We start from the raw sequence: 6,910 nt of genomic DNA, 5'->3' as shown, positions 1-6,910 counted from the left end.
GTAATAAAATTCAAATTTTTTATTTAAAATATTAAGGATAAGTTATAAAGTGCAAATTAATTTACTATCACATATCACAAGACACAGACACTTAAAACTATACTTATTATTGCCAGATGAAATGTAAATACTTCAGTGAATTAATGTTCAGAAAACCTGATAACAACCATTGACAAATGATCTAGAGTTAGTATGCTATTCAATGATAAGAAACTAAAAACTCTCAAACACAGGTAATAATCAAGGCAAAAATACATACAAATGCCATGTAAGTTCTTGCTAGTTAATGCAATAAGAAAGAAAAAGTGGATGAACTGTGAAGGAAGAAATGAGATGAAAGAATAAAATAAGTTGAGGGAGTTTCCATGATACTTCACCTAAATTGATTTATTTGATACAATCTCAATAGAAAAATCCCTCCAACTTATTTTGTGGACAAAGACACAGTATCTCTAAAGTTTATAGAAGAAAATAAACCCCAGATTAGTAAACACAATACCGAGAGAACTGGAGAACTAACACAATTTGTGTTTAAACGCAAAAGAAAGAAACAATAAACATAAAGTTAAAGCAATCACCAAAAATGTATCATAGGCAATATAGCATAATATAGGCTAAAGGGCAAATGAGTGGAATATAAGGCAAGTCCTAGAAACAAACAGAAATTGAGTCTAAGGACCTGCCACAAATCTTCAGAGGTATGGAAGGCAACAAACACAGTTCTTTCAGTAAATGATACAGAAACAAGTGAACATACATAAATACCAAAAAAAATCTAGACATTATGATGGACACTTAAAAAAGGGAGTTAAAATTGGTCAAAGGAAATATGTATTGAATAGAAGAAAACAGACTAGAAACATCTATATTACCATGCCTATGTTTATATGATAATAAATGCAAGACCAATGAGGAAACAATCTACTGCTTGCAGTTTATCAAAGATAAAAATTTCTTGTCTTTAAAATATCCTACAAAGTTACACAGGTGTTTGAACAACAACAACAATAATAACAACAAAAACCAGCATGATTACAAAGAAGAAAAAGAGACAAAACCTGACCTCCATTCTCCTTGGACTCTTCCTGAAAGAAAGAAATCAGATGCAAAGACTTGGAATGTTGTAGAGTCTTATGTTCTAAAACAAAACAAAACAAAGTAAAAACAAAACCAACAAAAACAAAATAAGCACAACAACAAGTCAACCCAGACTAAACAATACTTTAGAGCTGTTAAAGTAATCAAAATCAAGAGCAATGATAACACAAAAGTTAGAGCATTATAAAGGCAATACAATAAGGTAACAGTAACAGGATTTCTCAGTAATTGTCAGTGCAAATAACATATGACATAACTCTTTTGTGAAAGTTTGGTACTTTCCAATACAACTGAACATAATGTTACCTTAAGAGCCAAACGTCATGCCTTTTGCTGCTTGCCTATGGAGCTGAAGATGTATGATCATTTAAAAAAAAAAACCTTGCATATGTATACTTATAAATTTTTATTCAAGCCAGGAATGGTGGCACATGCCTGAATATAGATGAAGCAGTTGAAATATTGCCCTAAACTGGTTGGATTCAGGCAAGCACTGGGTCTAATACAATTGTGAACAACATCTCAGGAACATTTCCTATGATCATGGTTATGTGTTCAATAAGGCTAGTATCAAAAATCAAAGAATGCAGGATTTCCTGGGGAAGTTAGGTGTTATCTAATACACATGTCTTTTAACTCATGGACTAATTGCTTCTTTTCATTTAAAAGTATCCCTTTCATACAAAACTTTTGAAATATATCAAAAAACAAACAAAAAAAAAACCAAGAAATTAATTGCAGTGCTCAGATTACTACTGTAATATATCATTTCCATTGCTTTGCTGAACTTTTTCTTCTGGCTTCTTCCAATATAAGGATCAAGCTGTTCACAGTTCACACTAGGTGGTGTTCACAATTCACACTAGGTGGTGTTCACAATTCACACTAGGTGGTGTTCACAGTTCACACTAGGTGGTGTTCACAGTTCACACTAGGTGGTAAATTATTTCCTTCATTAAAACAGTGTTGGACACTTCTATGACATGGCATTAAAATTTACATTATCTTATTCTTATTACTTTATTTTTAATAAGTATTTTGTCAGTTAAAATCTACATACATTTTTGTTTTGAGAAAAAGTCTCACCGTGTATATAAAGTTAGACTTTCTTGTGCATTAGTCCTTCTGCCTATGCTTCTGAGTTTGGAAATTAGAGATGTGATCAGCCACTCTGTCTTAAGTTTTATTCTCAAATTTCTTTTGGTACAGTGCAGGCAGGGTCTAAGACATGAAACTTCTTTCAGAGGGAGAAAAACTACACCTGGGGGAAAGGGGGAATTAAAGCGACACCTGGAAAGCTTCCAAATGTACATTTTCTTAATAATTAGCACATCACACATCTACTTAGCATCTCATAAATAATCATAGAGTATGTACTGAATGAATCATTTTACTTTGCACTGTCAGAGGTTAACAAGAAAGCAAAATGGTTTGCTTATTTTAAAAATGAGAGACATTTGTTCTTAGGGTATGGCATGACTGAAAAATAATGAAATGCAACCAATAGACAGACACCATGCCAGTTATTAAAACACTGATAGGAATATATATATATGCATCACATCTGTCAAAACATCCTATATTTATATGGTTAACATAACTATCTATATACATTTATGATATGGCAAGAAAATGAATATGCATGATCCACATAATTGTAGTTTTACTTTTAATGAAAGCCTTTCTGTCAAAATCTTGTCCCAATTTTCATTTGGCAGTATCCACTTTTATCTCATCTGTAACCCTTAGGAAAGAGGCTTATAAAACCAAGAAGCAAAAACATTTTTTTTTTCTCTTCAACTTGTCCCTTAGAGCTCCTGTCAATCTTATCCATGTTTAAAGACATTTTATTACTTGAGATAAATTTGAAGATACCTTTCATTACCACTCAGCGCGTTAAGCCCACCTCAATGCTAAATGGATGAAAACCACCGGAAACTCTAGATTCCCAACAAGCGCAGGGAGACTGAGAAGCTGTCTTTGATGGTCTCAGTGGTACTCATTCATGTCAGTCACTCAGCTCATTTCTTGGTTGGAACAGGACACCCTAACACGGTCTGCCTCACAAAGTTGGGACGCCAAGCGAAAGAGGGAGAATGGCTGAGGTTACAGAGTCCTCGCCCAGGCGTGGTCTCTTGTCTTAATTTTAATCCTAGAATGACGGCCATGAAGAGCTATTTGTCTCTGAAAGTTGAGAAATGTGTCTACCACGTCAAAGCAAATCATAAGACCATCTCAGACAAAAGACAAGACTAGGCATGTCTGGCATCTTGGTATATAGGCTAAAGGCATAGAATGCTACTCCCTTCATCGTGCTCCTGCGTTAAAGCAGAATTAACAGTCATATCTGTTGTTTTACTAAGCAGGGTTTCTGGTTGCTGGTGCCCATGTGGCTTGGCCTGGGATTAGAGGCAGAGAGTGGTTCACTTTTAAGAGATGACATGGTGTGTGAATGCTCACCTTGCTCCAAGATATAAGAATCTCAGCTGTTTAAAACTTAGGGCTTTAAGGTCTCAAATGTCTCTATAGCAACCTTATTCTGTGCACACAGAACAAAGCGGGATCATTCTGGGACAGCTTGACGCTCATAAAAGTTCCTTCTTCCAGAAAACATTTTGTTGTTAATTCCAAAATGAGGATTTTTACTTTGGATTGTGTTGTCTGTTGGCACGAAAATAGCATGGCAACAACATTTGAGATGCATCATCTTCCTGCTTAGATTTTACTATCCATTTTCTTTTTCTTTCTTTTTTTTTTTTTTTATTAATTTATTCTTGTTACATCTCAATGTTTATCCCATCCCTTGTATCCTCCCATTCCTCCCCCCCCCCCATTTTCCCATTATTCCCCTCCCCTATGACTGTTCCTGAGGGGGATTACCTCCCCCTGTATATTCTCATAGGGTATCAAGTCTCTTCTTGGCTACTTGCTGTCCTTCCTCTGAGTGCCACCAGGTCTCCCCCTCCAGGGGACATGGTCAAATGTGAGGCACCAGAGTACGTGAGAAAGTCGTATCACACTCTCCACTCAACTGTGGTAAATATTCTGACCATTGGCTAGATCTGGGAAGGGGTTACTATCCATTTTCAAGACCAAATTTCTCTCTCTAAAAAAAGAAAAATATCAAAAGAAATACCATGGAGTACTCTGACAACCACATGGTAGTCAATGGCACCACTCCCTTTCTGTAATTATTTTTTTCATTAATCATTAAAATAATCACTTTCAAAAGCATAATAATTTTGTTTTTTCTTTTCTTCTTCTATTTATTATTATTATTGATATTATTAATTATTATTATTATTTAATACATTTACATACAGGTGCTTGTTGTTTGTTGGCTTTTTTTTTTAATCAAGTTGCAAACTTTTATTACAAATTAAAAATCTCAACTTTACCAGATATAAAACTTTAAAAGCCATTAAAGGTATATTGAGGAAAAACTAAGCCTTTTTTTTCCCCTTAAAACCACATTTGTCATTACCAAAAAGAGACATCTTTAGGTAAAAGTATTAAAAACCTTATGTTGCATAGATAATGCAGATAGTTCTAGTGTATCTGGTCAACGGGCAAAAAGCAAGCATTTCATGTCTTCAGCTCCAATCTTTGTTTATTTCTTATTGCTGGAATTCCATATTCATTTCTTTATGTTGGATGACCGGATGCTAGTACTGATGGTAAGCCCGCATTTACTCAGCCCGGCCCTCCTCAGCCTTGGGAGCAAACAAATTCTCAGCTGGTGGATCAGTTGCTTTTGCCTCTTTGCCATCTTCTGGTTTTGGGTTCTCTGGGTGTCTGCGTCGGTAATTGAAGTTGTGGTGAGACCAACATTGAGGGGGCTGTTGATCTTTGTCTCATCTCCTTGATTTTCCTTGTCCTCTTCACTGCCATCCTATCTATGCTATCTTTGGCGAGGAGGGCCCCTGCGGAATCGTGGTCTGTAACCCCGATACATATTCTGTCTAACTGGTCTACCTTGCTCTCCTTCACCCTGCTTGTCAACACCCTCCATGACTTCTTGCACAGGCGGCTTAGAATACTGTGGTTGACGCCCATAGGGTCTCTGAAAGCAGTAAGATGGTAACCTTCGCCTAGGATAGAGCTGGTGATGTTTGGCCTGGCCTCCAGGAGCACTTTCTGGTCTCTCATTATTTTCCCCCACTCTCACTATTCTTGTTGTTTTGCTGGTAATTGCATGGAGGACGCCTATGACCTGGCTAGCATCTATAATGGTTACGGTCTGCCTGCGTATTTACTGCCTTGAACTGGAACTCTACCAGGGCCTGTAACATTTGCTGCCTCCGCACCCTTTTCACTCAACAACATCAGACTCCACAGTCTGTTCACCTCCTACACTGCGAAGGCACTTCCTGGGGCTATTCTTCTTTATGGCTGCATGGTGCACAAATACGTCATCCTTGGTGTCATTCCTGTTGATGAAACCGTATCCGTTCCTTACATTTGAACCATTTTACTGTTCCCAAAGCCTTCCTTGCGATGACTTTCTTGTCCCTGCTGGAGAGTGCCCCCAATGTGAGGCCGCCCGGGTTGACACTACTCTGCTTTTTCCAGTATGATTTTGGAAACCAAAAAGTAATTTGTGGAGTGTTTACTTCATTTGCTAATCTTGTGACCTCCTGGTGACAAATATTTCAGCTAATTGTGTGAGACAATAAATTCAGCATTCTAACGTTAGTATGAGTGGGTCAACAGTTTTGAATTTTTCCTTGTTTTTTTTTTTTAATTTTTCCTTGTAATAAGTGGCATATAATCATGAAGAGGAAGGAGAGAAATGTTGGAAGGAAGGAGGGAAAGAGGCGGAGAGACAAAGAGACAGTGAGAGATCCTAGTAAAGATTTGAGAAAGAGAGTAAATTCACACGTTGAGAACAGGAGATGACCAAATGACTATGTAGAGACATCAAAGGCCTTGCTGGCTGCCAGGCAGGAATGGATCATCTCTGTGTAGATGGACTTAGTTTGTTCTACATTTCCTAACACTAAGAAGAAATGTTCCTTGTAATACAGATGTCACTTTGCAATAATCACTCAAACAGTAAATGAACTTAAAAACAATAGTTAACTAATTTAAATAATAAACAATTAAAAGAGGGATGTCCTCTAATAATTACTCTAAAAAACAAGTGCATTTAAGTACAAGACTCAAGTTTAAATGGATTATTTTTTTCCTTTTCGATTGTAAGACCTCTATAACACCTGGAATATTATCAAATATGCATTTACAAAAGGCAACTCTCCTCTGATGTTCAATGCCACCCACATAGGATTGTGGAACACTTCCTTTGATCCAGCCACTGCCATGTGGATGTCATGACTATGCCCTACTTTGGGGAAGGCAGTTTTTCCTCAAGGGCCTTAAAATATTGCCAGGTGTTTATCCACATGTCCACTTGGAACGCACCCTGCATGCCTTGAGAAGCATATGATGTCACACCTGCTGAAACAGTCGCAGGTGCGGCATGGGGAACTCAGAATGGATGCCACGGTGTTGCTAATGATCTTCACCTGGGGTGTAAGGCTGGCTTTACTCCTGGCCTTGGGGAACATTCTGGCTGACTGAAATGGGGACTGAAAGAACAACTGATTTCTTTAGGCAGAGTGAGTGCTAGCCACTAAATACTTTATGTGACCATCTCTACGCTTTCCCTCCCCAGTTTAAATGGAATTTTCCCCTATCAAAGCTTTGTTCAGTTTTTAAATGGTGTACAGCCTGGGTTTTCTTCCACAAAAGTTTTTTAATCTAGAAAATTTTGTGCCATAATCAAACTTTAGACATTCCACTTTGCTTATGG

The 6,910-nt window shown here is 37.3% G+C and overlaps 1 pseudogene; it reads right to left on the bottom strand.

Moving 5' to 3' along the window:
* Window positions 1-4,787: 4,787 nt before the first annotated feature.
* On the bottom strand, window positions 4,788-6,579 carry LOC127209678 (Y-box-binding protein 1-like; annotated as a pseudogene).
* Window positions 6,580-6,910: the final 331 nt, after the last annotated feature.

Source organism: Acomys russatus, chromosome 26 (assembly GCF_903995435.1).
Source record: "Acomys russatus chromosome 26, mAcoRus1.1, whole genome shotgun sequence".
Classification (NCBI taxonomy): Eukaryota; Metazoa; Chordata; class Mammalia; order Rodentia; family Muridae; genus Acomys; species Acomys russatus.
Note: the sequence above shows the minus strand (reverse complement) of the source record. Positions and strands in the feature narration are given on the sequence as shown.